This window comes from Ovis canadensis, chromosome 24 (genome assembly GCF_042477335.2).
Source record: "Ovis canadensis isolate MfBH-ARS-UI-01 breed Bighorn chromosome 24, ARS-UI_OviCan_v2, whole genome shotgun sequence".
Taxonomy (NCBI): domain Eukaryota; kingdom Metazoa; phylum Chordata; class Mammalia; order Artiodactyla; family Bovidae; genus Ovis; species Ovis canadensis.
In genome coordinates, this window is record NC_091268.1 from 48,169,038 (window position 1) to 48,181,474 (window position 12,437).

Genomic DNA, 12,437 nt, shown 5'->3' on the forward strand with positions numbered 1-12,437 from the left:
CAGGTCAGGGCTTATGAACTTGACTGAAGGAGCCCAGGTGCCAGTCCTCCATGCCATGAGGGGCCTGGGGCACCGGCAGGGGACACACAGAGGGGGCCAGAGTCAGGGCAGGGGGTGCCCGGTGGGGAGGGGGAGAGCCACAGGGCTGCTTCTCAGGTCCCAGGACTGGGTTAGTCCCCAAAGCACTGAATTCTGACAACCATCCTCATTTTTTCCCCCTTTTCTTTTTTTCCCAGTCCTTACACTATCTTCATCTTTTTTTGGAACTTTTAAGGTTGTATTGGGGTATATGCTACGTCGCTTCAGTCGTGTCTGACTCTTTGCGTCGCTATGGACTGAAGCCCACCAGGCTCCTCTGTCTGTGGGGATTATCCAGGCAAGAATACTGGAGTGAGTAGCCACTCCCCCCTCCAGAGGATCTTTCCGATCTGGGGATTGAACCCCTGTCTCTTACGTCTCTTGCCTTGGCAGGCGGGATCTTTACCACCAGCGTCACCTGGGAAGCCCAAACAGCCGATTAATAATGTTGTGATAGTTTCAGGTGAACAGCGAAGGGACTCAGCCATACATACACATGGATCCATTCTCCCCCAAGGGCCTTCCCTGGTGACGCAGACGGTAAAGAATCGCCTGCTATGCAGGAGACGTGTGTTCGATCCTTGGGTCAGGAAGATCCCCTGGAAAAGAGAATGGCTACCCACTCCAGTATTCTTGCCTGGAGAATTCCATGGACAGAAGAGCCTGGCAGGCGACAGTCCATGGGGTCGCAGAGTCAGACACGACTGAGCGACTAAGCACACAGGCACTCATTCTCCCCCAAGCCCACCTCCCATCCAGGCTGCCATATAACACCGAGCAGAGTTCCCTGTGCTCTACAGTAGGTCCTTGTTGGTGATCCACTTTAAATATAGCAGTATAACCGTCCTCATTCCACAGAGGAGGATTTCAAGGCTTGAGCATCCCAAAGCCAGGATGCAGCAAAGCCAGGGCCTGAGTCCAGATCACGCCGGCTAAGCCCGGTTCCTTCCACCCCACGACTGAGCCTTCAACTCACTTCCCCCTGGAGCAGTGAAAGATCTGTGGGCTTGGCTGGCTGGCAGAGAGGGGGCCCACCTGGCACCCTGCTTCCTTATCTGTGAGAGCACAGTGCAGGTGCACGTGAGGAGACCCCTGGGCAGATGGTCTGTTTCTCCTTCCTGGGCTTGCAGGAAGTGAGCTTGTCCCCAGCACTCAGGGCCACTTTGGCGGAGGCCTTCCCTGGCCAGTGGCCCAACTGGGAATCCCCAGACCTTCAAAATCAACCCAGAGCTTGAAGAGTGTGTCCTTAAAGAGGTGGAGGTGAGTGAGCTTCTGCGTTCAAAAGGGGATGGGTTAAAAAAAGAGAGAGAGAGAGACAGTGTGTACGTAACACACACAGAACAAGAGCAGCCCCCAGCCAGAGTGAGACAGAGAGGCTGGGCCCCACCAGGCTGGGGACGGTCACCTGTCCCTCTGGCTTAGGAGTGAACCAAGATACAAACGCCACCAGCCCTCCTGCAAACAGCCTGTCCAGGGCAGTGATGAGCGACGAGCCACCCACGGGCTGGGTGTGAAGCAACCGAAGCCCTCCTCCTACGTGCCTACATGTCCGGGTTCCCCCGTATCAAGGGCACGTGTGGTGGGCACCCCTCCTTCCCTTCCATACACAGTTGTTGAACTCCGAGGTCTACACTGGGTGCTTGGCGGTCACGCAGCGAAGCCACAGCGGGAGAGAACAGACAGCATACCCACCCAGCCATCAGTTGGGACGCAGTCCCCAGGCAGTGCGCTCTTGGGGGATCGGGGGCAGCCTGCAGCAGCTTGACAGAAGCTGGAGGCCTGGCTACTACTGTGGGGAGGCCCCAGGGGTGATGCTTCCTGGCCCTCCCTTCACCACCATTCATTTACTGCACAGCTCCTAGAAGCACTCCCTGCTGGCCCAGACAATAGGGTTTGACACGAGGAAAAAAGGACTCTCTCTCTTTCATTTAAATAATTTGTTTGTTTAGCCTTAGGGGAGTCAGGGTTTCCAAACAAGGTTTCCCTGAGTTGATGACTGTTGAAAGGATTTTGAAGGGTGAGTAGGAGTTCTCTGAGAACAGGAGTGGAGAGATGGTATTGTCATTTCTGTGGAGAGAGGCACAGGCGAGAAGCTTGGCTTGGAGATATACAGCCCTCATTCTATGAGTCAAGGGAAGTGTTTGGGATTGGTTGGTTTGTTCATTTATTTGGCTGTGCCAGGTTTTAACTGCAGCACGCAGATCTTTTTAGTTGTGGCATGCAAACTCTCAAGGGTGGCATGTGGGATTTAGTGCTCTGACCAGCAATCGAACCTGGGCCCCCAGCAGTGGAAGCACAGAGTCTTAGCACTGGACCACCAGGGAAGTTCCCCCAACTATCTTTTGACCATAATTGCAGGAGAAACCCCAAGCAAGAGCCATCTTGCTGAGTCTAGTCAAAACCCACATTGTGTGAAACTAAAATGAGAAATGACTGTTGTTGATATTGCTAAGTTTGGGGCTATTTGTTATGCAGTGACAGGTAACTGACACACCCAAGGGCAGAGTATGAAGGTGCAGGTGCATCCCCAGGGGGCAGCTGTTTGGGAGAATGAACAGAACTTGAATATATACTTAGAAGTTCACAGGCACGTGGGCAAGGCCACGCCAGTGTGGGGCAGAGCTGAGCTGGGAAGAGAAGTGAGGTTGCTGGGAATTTCCACCCCCTCCTTCTTCCTGCTGCTGCTGCTAAGTCGCTTCAGTTGTGCCTGACTCTGTACGACCCCATAGACGGCAGCCCACCAGGCTCCCCCATCCCTGGGATTCTCCAGGCAAGAACACTGGAGAGGGTTGCCATTTCCTTCTCCAATGCGTGAAAGTGAAGTCGCTCAGTCGTGTCTGACTCCTTCTTCCTAGTTGGTATATATTACCAGAGAGTCCTTCTATAAGAATGGCTGCTCAAATTTGCCCTTAAGGACCTGTGGTACGTCCCTCAAACAGTCATGTCTGAAGCCTGAAATGTCACCTTATATGGAAAAATCATTTTTGCAGATATGATTAAGTTAATGACCTTGAGATGCAGGGATTATCCTGGATTATCTGGGTGGGCCCTAAATGCCATTACATGTAAACGTTTTTTAATTAATTTTAAAAATATTTATTTATTTAATTTGGCTACTCTAGAGCTTAGTTGCAGCACGAAGGATCTTTTGGTTTTTCGTTTGGGCATGGAGGATAGTTTATAGTTAAAGTTGCTCAGTCAAGTCCGACTCTTTGTGACCCCCATCGACTATAGCCCACCAGGCTCCTCTGTCCATGGGCTTCTCAGAGTAAGAATACTGGAGTGGGTAGCCGTTCCCTTCTCCAAGGGATCTTCCCCACCGAGGGATGGAACCTGGGTCTCCTGCATCGTAGGCAGATTCCTCACCATCTGAGCCACCAGGGAAGCCCTGAGATCTTACAGTTTCAGCACTCACTCTCAGGTGAAGCGTGTGGGATCTAGTTCCCTGACCAGGGATGGAACCCAGGCCCCCTGTGTTGGCAGCGTGGAGTCTTAGCCACTGGACCACCAGGGAAGTCCCCATGTATCTCGATACAGCGACATAAGGAGGTGCGACAAACACAGAAGGTCACGTGAAGACAAAGCAGAGAGATGGGAAGACGCTGGCCTTGAGGACCAGAGGGAGGTGGCCGCAGCCGTGACACGCCAGCAGCCACCAGAAACCAGAAGGCGAGTAACAGATGCGCCCCGAGAGCCACTAAGGGGAGCACGGGTTTTGGCTGAGTGGTGCTGATTCAGTTCTGTTCTCCAGATCGGCGAGAGAATAAATTCGGGTTGTCTCAAGGCACCAAGTTTACAGTAATCCATTACAGGAGCCTCCGGAATGAATCCAGGACCCTTCACTCACCATGGAAGTGAAAGTCCCTCAGCTGTGTCTGACTCTTTGCAACCCCATACAGTCCATGGAATTCTCCAGGCCAGAATACCGGAGTGGGTAGCCTTTCCCTTCTCCAGGGGATCTTTCCAACCCAGGGATTGAACCCTGGTCTCTGGCATTGCAGGCAGATTCTTTACCAGCTGAGCCACCAGGGAAGCCCAAGAATACTGGAGTGGGTAGCCTATCCCTTCTCCAGTGGATCTTCCCAACCCAGGAATCCAGCCAGGGTCTCCTGCATTGCAGGCAGATTCTTTACCAACTGAGCTAGCAGGGAAGTGTACGTTAGTTGCAAAGAGTCAGACGCAACTGAATGACTGACTCTCTGCGACCGCATGGGCTGTAGTCCGCCAGGCTCCTCTGTCCATGGGATTCTCCAGGCAAGAATACTGTAGTGGGTTGCCATTCTCTTCTCCAGGGGATCTTCCCGACTAAGGGACTGAACCCAGGTCTCCTGCATTACAGGCAGCTTCTTTACCACTGAGCCACCACATCCCCCCTCACAAATTCTGGGCCCCATCCTCGACCTCCTGGACACACATTTCTCAGCTCAGACCTAGTCTACAAAGCTCAGACCTGGGTTTGCTGGAAACTTCTCCCATCCCTTCCCTATGGGAAATGCCAGAAGCCACTGCTGGGAAGAGCTAAAATTCTTCCGGATGCCGGGGAGCACCTGACTGAAGTCTCACTGCCCGGTGTACCAGCTGGGCACTAGAGCCCGTGGGAAAAAAAAAATACTATCACCACGCAAAAGGCAAAGGCAAGAGCAGATACACCACCCAAACACGGCCCCCGCACCATCCGCTGCCATATGCCTGTGTTTCTTGAAAAAGAAGCTTGAGAGAACAAACAAAAAGTATTTTCTCCCTTCCTGAGGTGGGGGGGGCATCCCTTCCCCCACCCCCTCCCCAGCAGCCCCACTCTCCAATGCATATCCTGTCCCAGGGGCTCTGCAGTGGGGAAGGAATTACCTGGGGCCCTGAGTTTTCGCCCCCTCCCCACTGCCCACCCATCGCTGCAGCTGGCAGAGAACAAAAGAGGCCACAGACCTGACTTCCGCTATCGTCTGCCCAGGCCGGCTTGACTCGGGCAGCTGGAGCTGGGGGTCTTACAGTGGCTGCTGTACTATGAAAGACAGTCGAATTTTTAAAATTTAATTAACTGTATTTATTTATGGCTGCACCGGGTCTTCGTTGGTACACGCGGGCTTTCTCTAGTTGCAGCGAGTGGGGGCTACTCTTGCTTGCAGTACGCGGGCGTCTCATCACAGTAGCTTCTCTTGTTGCAGAGCATGGGCTTCGGAAGCTGTGGCTCGCAGGCTCTCAAGTTGTGGCGCGCGGGCTTCGTTGCCCTGAGGCACGTGGGATCTTCCCAGAGTAGAGAGGGAACCTGTGTCTCCTGCACTGGCAGGCGGATTCCTAACCACTGGGCCGCCAGGGGTGTCCAGCCCAGATTTCTGGTTGGGACACCTGAATCACGATCCCACCTCTGACCCCTAGTCCTTTCTCTCCTCCCTGCTGAGAGAGTGTCCACTGTGTCCTGCCACCTAAGGGTAGGTGCCCAGGGCGGGGAATTTTGGAGATGCTGAGGCTTAGATCAAGGCGATCCCAATCCCTCTCCTGGGACTGGTTTAAAGAGAAGCACAGAACCCACTTCTGGCCACTGAGACATGAAGCGCGTAGCAAAGTTTCCCCTGCTCCAGCGCTCTTGCCTGGAAAGTCCAATGGACGGAGGAGCCTGGTGGGCTGCAGTCCGTGGGGTCGCTAAGAGTCGGACACGACTGAGCGTCTTCACTTTCACTTTACACTTTCATGCCTTGGAGAAGGAAATGGCCACCCACTCCAGTGTTCCTGCCTGGAGAATCCCAGGGACGGGGGAGCCTGGTGGGCTGCCGTCTACGGGGTCGCACGGAGTCAGACGCGACTTAGGAGCAGCAGCAGCTCTTAGAAAGGGACTGAAGTGAGGATGTCTGGATGGTCTGAAAGTGACACCTCCAACCACAACAGCCATCTGAGGACCACGAGAGGCGCCACCCAGGAGGTGGAGCCAACACGAGGAGGGCGGCAGAGTTCACTGGTAGGAAAACCGGGACCCCCGGGACTCAGGATCCACCACCTCCAGGCTTCAAGCTGGATGATGAAAGTCTGTGTTTTGTAAGCTGCGTTCAACGCAAGTTTCTCCTCCTTGCAGCTAAAAGCATCCTAGCTGAGTCAACCTTTACTTTTTGCTGTTTAGTCCGTAAGTCGTGCCTGACTCTTTCTGACCCCGTGGACTGTAGCCTGCTAGGCTCCTTCCTCTGTCTGTGGGATGGCCCAATCAACCTTTACCAGTTGTAAAAAAGAAAAAAAAACACTCACTGAATTCTCTGGCAGTCCAGTGGTTAGGACTTGGTGCTTTCACTGCCAGGACCCCAGGTTCGAGTCCCAGTCAAGGAACTAAGATCCTACAAGCCACAGCCAAAAAAAAATGATCCATTCGTTTCTGTCTCCTGGTGTATTATATGAAAGACCAACACTCCCTTTCCAACTGACCACTAGAGAGTGGCCATCCCATTGGTGATTAATGAACAGGAAGAATCTAGGGTTCTGGGGCCGCTGGTGCAGCCGGCTCACTCAGCCCCTACCTGATGCTCTTCTCTCCTGCCCACAGAGCAGGCACTGACTGTCCCAGCCGCCCCCCTGCTGCCCGATGGCCCGCACTCCCTTGAGGCCAGGATGACCAAAGCTACCACCTAGGATGGAAGAGCCAGGGCAGGGAAGGCACTGCTCTCCCTGAAGTAGCAGAAGGCTGCCCCAGGGCTGGGCCACTCGCCTCCAGACTCCTCATTACAGGAGAAAACAAACCCCTCATTTCTCAAGCCTCTGTTTATCACATTACCTACAACCGATCCCAATGCTAACGGAAACGGATTCCACGGCATGCATTTTCATCAAATTCAGATTCACTTCTGCTTCCTCGTTAGGATACAGCTCTTGTGTTACTCTCTTCTTTCTACTATCTTTCTATATAGTTTATATTTCTTTATCAGGCTTTCAAATCACTTCTGAAATAAGGCAGGATATAAAGCAATGAAAATAAATCCATCCATTAATCCTCTTGTTTCTTTGGCTGCCCGAGTTCTTATTGTGATGCATGGACTTTCTCTAGTTACGGCGTGGGTGGCTTCTCTAGTTGGGATGTGTGGCTTTAGTTGCCCCGAGGCACGTGGGATCTTAGTTCCTGGACAAGGGATCAAGCCAGGGTCCTCTGCACTGCAAGGCGGATTCTCAACCACTGGACCACCAGGGAAGTCCCCCAGTAACTTTTAGAAAGCCTGATCCTGGGCACTGTTCCAGGAGAGAAAAGCCCTGCCTTCCAGGAAGTAAGTTATTTCACCTCCCCAAACCTTGCTCCCAATGCAGCAGGCCCAGGCTCGATCCCTGGTCAGGGAACTAGATCCCACATGCTGCAACTGAGAGTTTGCAAGACACAACTAAAGATCTCACGTGCCACAACTAAGACCCACTGAAGCCAAAAAAAAAAAGACCACACACACACACACAACAAAAATCTCAACGAAAACAAAAGTAATAACATTAACAGCAGCAGCTACCATTTACCGAGCACTAGCAAGGGAGCCCGTGATGCAGGCCTGGTGATGCCCATCGTCCCCCCAGTCCTTGGTTCCGTGACTGGTTCCTATAGCCCCATGCTAGTACAGGGGCACTGACATCACTCTGGTGGAGGGTACAGGGACACAGGCTTTGACTCTATACAGGAAGTGCTTCCCCACGGGGAGGGCTGTTCCCAAATGGTGGGCCCAGGGGCTCCCCATCCCTGGGGGTTTTCCAGTGAAAGCTGCCCACTTACCAAGCCCTCTTAGAGACTCGGGTCTGTGGATGTTTTTAAAGAACAGATGGGCACCACCTGCAAAGATCCTTCCGTCAAGTCACCTGGCCTGGGGGTAATGAGGGCAGAGATCAAGGACCGTTCACGTCCGCTTTATGTAGAAAGTGAAGCAAGTGGGACTTCCCTGGTGGTCTAGTGGCTAAGACTTCACGCTCCCAATACGGGGGGCCCGGGTTTGATCCCTGGTCAGGGAACTAGATCCTGCACAGCCAAATGAAGACTGAAGATCCCCTGTGCAACTAAGACCCGGTGCAGACAAATAAATATTTTTTTTTTAAAAGGGAAGCAAGCTGGTCAACAGGACCACAGGAGCAAACTTCACCCACTAAGAAAAGCACTCTTAGTGTCTCTAAGGGTATAGAGTCCTAGCATTCAGGGCAGGATGGACTCTCATCCTGCCACCTCCATGTATCTCCGGGGAAACCAAGATCCAGAGGGCACAGACTGTACCCAGATCCCTGCACACCCGGCGCACGGTCGCCCCAGAGCATGGCATGCTCTCCCCTGAGCTTAAGTGCTGCACTGGTTGCAGAGTCCTTCCTATTCATCGGAGCAGGGCCTTTATGGAAACACACTTCATGTCTTTGAAAACAGTCAATAATTCAGACGGTATCTTGTTTTCAGCGTACTGATCACATGCTTGCCTTCACTGCGTCCTCTCTGGTGCCTGGTCTGTTGAAAAAGACCTCAGACGTATGAACTAACCACAGCAACAGGCCACGCCACGGCTGAAATCTCTCCAACATGATGCAGGAATCCAGGCGCGAAAGATCAGGCTGAAGGAGCCCCTTTACACTCATCTCAAACACAGGCTCAACTCCGATGTTACAGGTCAGGATGGTGGTCATGTGGGCAGGAAGGCAGGGTGGAGTGATTGATGGAAGGGGGCCTAATAGAGGCTTCTGGGGAGCTTGGAGTGCTCTGAGCTTGATCTGGGTGGTTATCTGGGTGACTTGGTTTCTAACATTCATCGAGTTGCTGATTTATAAATAGCTTTTATTTTTCCCCTTATTAATAAGTTTTTAAAAAGACAGATTTGGGATCCCCAGTTACACAGCAAAGTTGTCTTGGACTTCCCTGGTGGTTCAGTGATTAAGAATCCACCTGTCAATGCAGAGGACACGGGTTCAATCCCTGGTCCGGGAAGAGTCCCCAGGCCAAGGGGTAACTCAGCCCGTGTGCCACAACTACCGAAGCCCACGCTCTGGAGCCTCTGGTCTGCAACAGGAGAAGCTACAGCACCGAGAGGCCCACGCACCACAACGAGAGTGGCCCTGCTCGCCATGACTAGAGAAAGCCCGCGTGCAGCAACGAGCACCCAGCACCGCCTCAAATAAACATAAATAACTTCTTAAACACCTTAAGAAAAAACCCAGAAAGAAAGAAAGTTGTCTTGATAAGTCTCCAGAGCTTTAACCGAGTTGCCACCCTTGGATCCAACCCTGAATATTCACTGGAAGGACTGATGCTGAGGATGAAGCTCCGATACTCTGGCCACCTGATTCAAAAAGCCGATTCATTGGAGAAGACCCTGATGCTGGGAAAGATTGAGGGCAGGAGAAGCGGACAACAAAGGATGGGATGGTTGGATGGCATCACCGACTCTTCGGACACGAGTTTGAGCAAGCTCTGGGAGATGGTGAAGGACAGGGAAGCCTGGTGTGCAGCAGTCCACAGGGTCCCAAAGTCAGACACAATTGAGAGATTGAACAACAATCCTTTGACCTAGTCCTTTTCTCAATTTAGACTCTTTTTTCCTGGCCACACCACTTGTAGGATCTTCTCTCCCTGACCAGGGATTGAACCCAGACTCAACAGTGAAAGCTCACAGTTCTAACCCCCTGGACCATCAGGAAATTCCCTATCAGTGTATCCTGAGAAAATTATGCAAAACACGAAGATTTATGTACAAGATGTTTCACCCAATCAGGTTGGACCTCTGTAAATAAACACACCAGCACACAAGAATGAGAAATGGCAGGCAACCTAAGTGCCCCACGAGGGCTGAAAACCAGCTTCGTACAGACAGACGATCTCATGGAAAAGCCTAGATGGAGATTCTAGACGTTTTATCTCCAATGGGCGGCATCCACAAATGGCCTTCTCCCCTCTACTGTTCTGCAGTTTTGTGGTCTGAGATGAGGAGTATGACTTTTTGCCATTTGGAAAGAAGTAACAGAAAACATATTCTTAAAAAGTTGTTTGTTTTTTTTAATAACCAACCCACTTGCCGCCCCATGCCCAGCACAGGAAAACCGCCCAGGCCAGGGCAAAGCGCAGACTCAGGGACACACGTGCATCACGCCACTTCCTGGGAAAACCACAGAGGCCTTCCCCGTTCCTGGAGGAGGAGATGGGGCCTGGCCAAGCAAAGCCCCGTCTCCAATGAGCCCTGGGTCCTGGAAGGCAGGGCTTTACCCCTCCCAGGTGGGGAAGGGGACTCATGATGGTGTTCTCTTCTCACATGGGGCCCCCCAGGACCAGGCTAGGGCCATGCCTGTGCTCTGGGCACTAAGACAAGGAAGGGAAACCCTCAAACCCAGGCTGTGCCCCAGAGGAGACGGGGCGGGTGCTGTTGGCAGCGTCGAGTGTCTGGGTCACCCTCGGGCCTGCCCCAGCAGGAGGGGAGGCCGGGCTCTCGTGGGCAGACAGCTCCCCAGGGTCAGGTTTCCACTTCGTTATTTAAAGCCCGGCTCCGGCTCCTGGCGGGCAGGCAGGGGCGGCCACCGCCTGCGTGACCAGGATGAGCAATCACGATCCTGACTCGGGCCCGCGTGCCTATGGCAACTGGCCTTGTGGCCTTGGAGACTAATCTCCAGGCTGCCAGCCGGTAGGGGCCTCTCCGGGCGGGGTGGCGGCTCCCTGCGGAGGCCCCGGGTCGGGGAGCAGGATCAGGCCCTCTCCCAGCCAAGGATGGGGCATCTGGCCTTGCAGCAGGGCCAGGCTCTAAATGCACAGGTTCCCACAGCCACAGCCCCTGCCGTGCTCCACCTCTAAGGCACGATCATGCACATGGGGACGTGACCACACGCACACACACACACACCAGAACCATCACACTTCCTTCCACAGAGCAGAGACAGACAGCAGGTGCTCCTGCTCTGGAAGAGTCCCAGGCTGGGAGTTGAAAGGACAGTTAAAACAGGTTCAGAAAGAAGAGATTAAAACAGGATAACACTTCTTGATTTGAGTGCTGGTTACATGGGGTACTGGAGAAAGGAATGGCAGCCCACTCCAATATTCTTGCCTGGAGAATTCCATGGCCAGAGGAGCCTGGTGGCCTATAGTCCACGTGGTTGAAATGACTTGGACACGACTGAACGACTAACACATACTTGGTGGGGTTATATACACAGGTCAAGGGCTTCCCTGGCGGCTCCGATGGTAAAGAATACACCTGCAACGTGGGAGACTCTGGTTTGACTCTTGAGTTGGGAAGATCCCCTGAAGGAGGGACTGGCTACCTACTCCACTATTCCTGCCTGGGGAATTCCATGGACAGAGGAGCCTGGTGGGCTACCGTCCATGGGGTTGGAACAAGGAGGACATGACCGAGTGACTAACACACATATACAGCTGAAAATTCATCACACTGGATACTTAAGATTTATGCATTTTACTGTAAGTAAATTATACTTTCATCAAAGGTAAAAATGAGTGACACGCAAGCAGCACGGGATGGCAGGAGGCGGAATCAGGGAAGGCTCCTTGAAGGAGGTGACACCCAACCCAAGTGCAGGGTCATGTCACAGGGGAGCAGGGGTTTGCGGGGGAGGGCAGAGCCAGGGGAGCGATACCCAGGCACTGTTCATCAACAAGGGGGACCACTGCCCTGCCCCCTGCTGGGCCCACCTCCTTGGAATCAAATGCCGAGCAAATACGGCAGGACTGTTTGAAGGAGAGCCAAATTACCGGCTGCTCAGGAAACCCAACCAGCCCAAGCAGAGCAGTGGATGGGGTGGGGAACCAGCCAGGCTCCCCACAGCTGGAACATTCAGGGCAGGGCAGGAAGCGGTGGGTGAAGATATGGGCACGGCCACTGGGGTCAGGCTAAGGACCTCAGAAGGGCATCATCCTTTAGGGCAGCGGTCCCCAACCTTTTTGGCACAGGGCACTGGTTTCGTGGAAGACAATTTTTCCACGGATGGGGGTGAGGACGGTTTCAGGCGGAAATGCACGCGATGGGGAGCGGCAGACAAAGCTTCACTCGCTCACCTGCTGTGCAGCCCAGTTCTTCAGTTCCCCGGACAGGTACCACAGGTTGGGGATCCAGCTCCAGGGCATGGGAACCACCAGTGGGTTGGGAAGTTCAGGGGGGTCCTGGCAGGTGAACTTTAGGGGGCAGGACCAGAGATGGGGAAGCGGCAGCCATCAAGCTTCTGCAACAGTCCGGGCCTGAGATGGCCACATCCCAGGGCGAGATGGGGGTGTGGGAGGGGGCGGGTTTGGCAAAGGAGTGGATGGATGTGATTTGGCCAGCAAGCAAGGCAGAGTTCTGCAATTGAGGGGTTGGGGGTAGCAGTGGGGCTGAGGAAGCCTAAGGAGGAGATACTGGAGTGACGCCTGGGTTTCTAAGCCTGCTGATGGAGTGGATGAC

General features: G+C 53.4%; 1 protein-coding gene across 5 annotated transcripts in view; it reads right to left on the reverse strand.

Moving 5' to 3' along the window:
* Positions 1-12,437, reverse strand: part of GTF2IRD1 (GTF2I repeat domain containing 1) — a 119,219-nt gene that overhangs the window by 89,058 nt on the left and 17,724 nt on the right. The window lies entirely within an intron of this gene.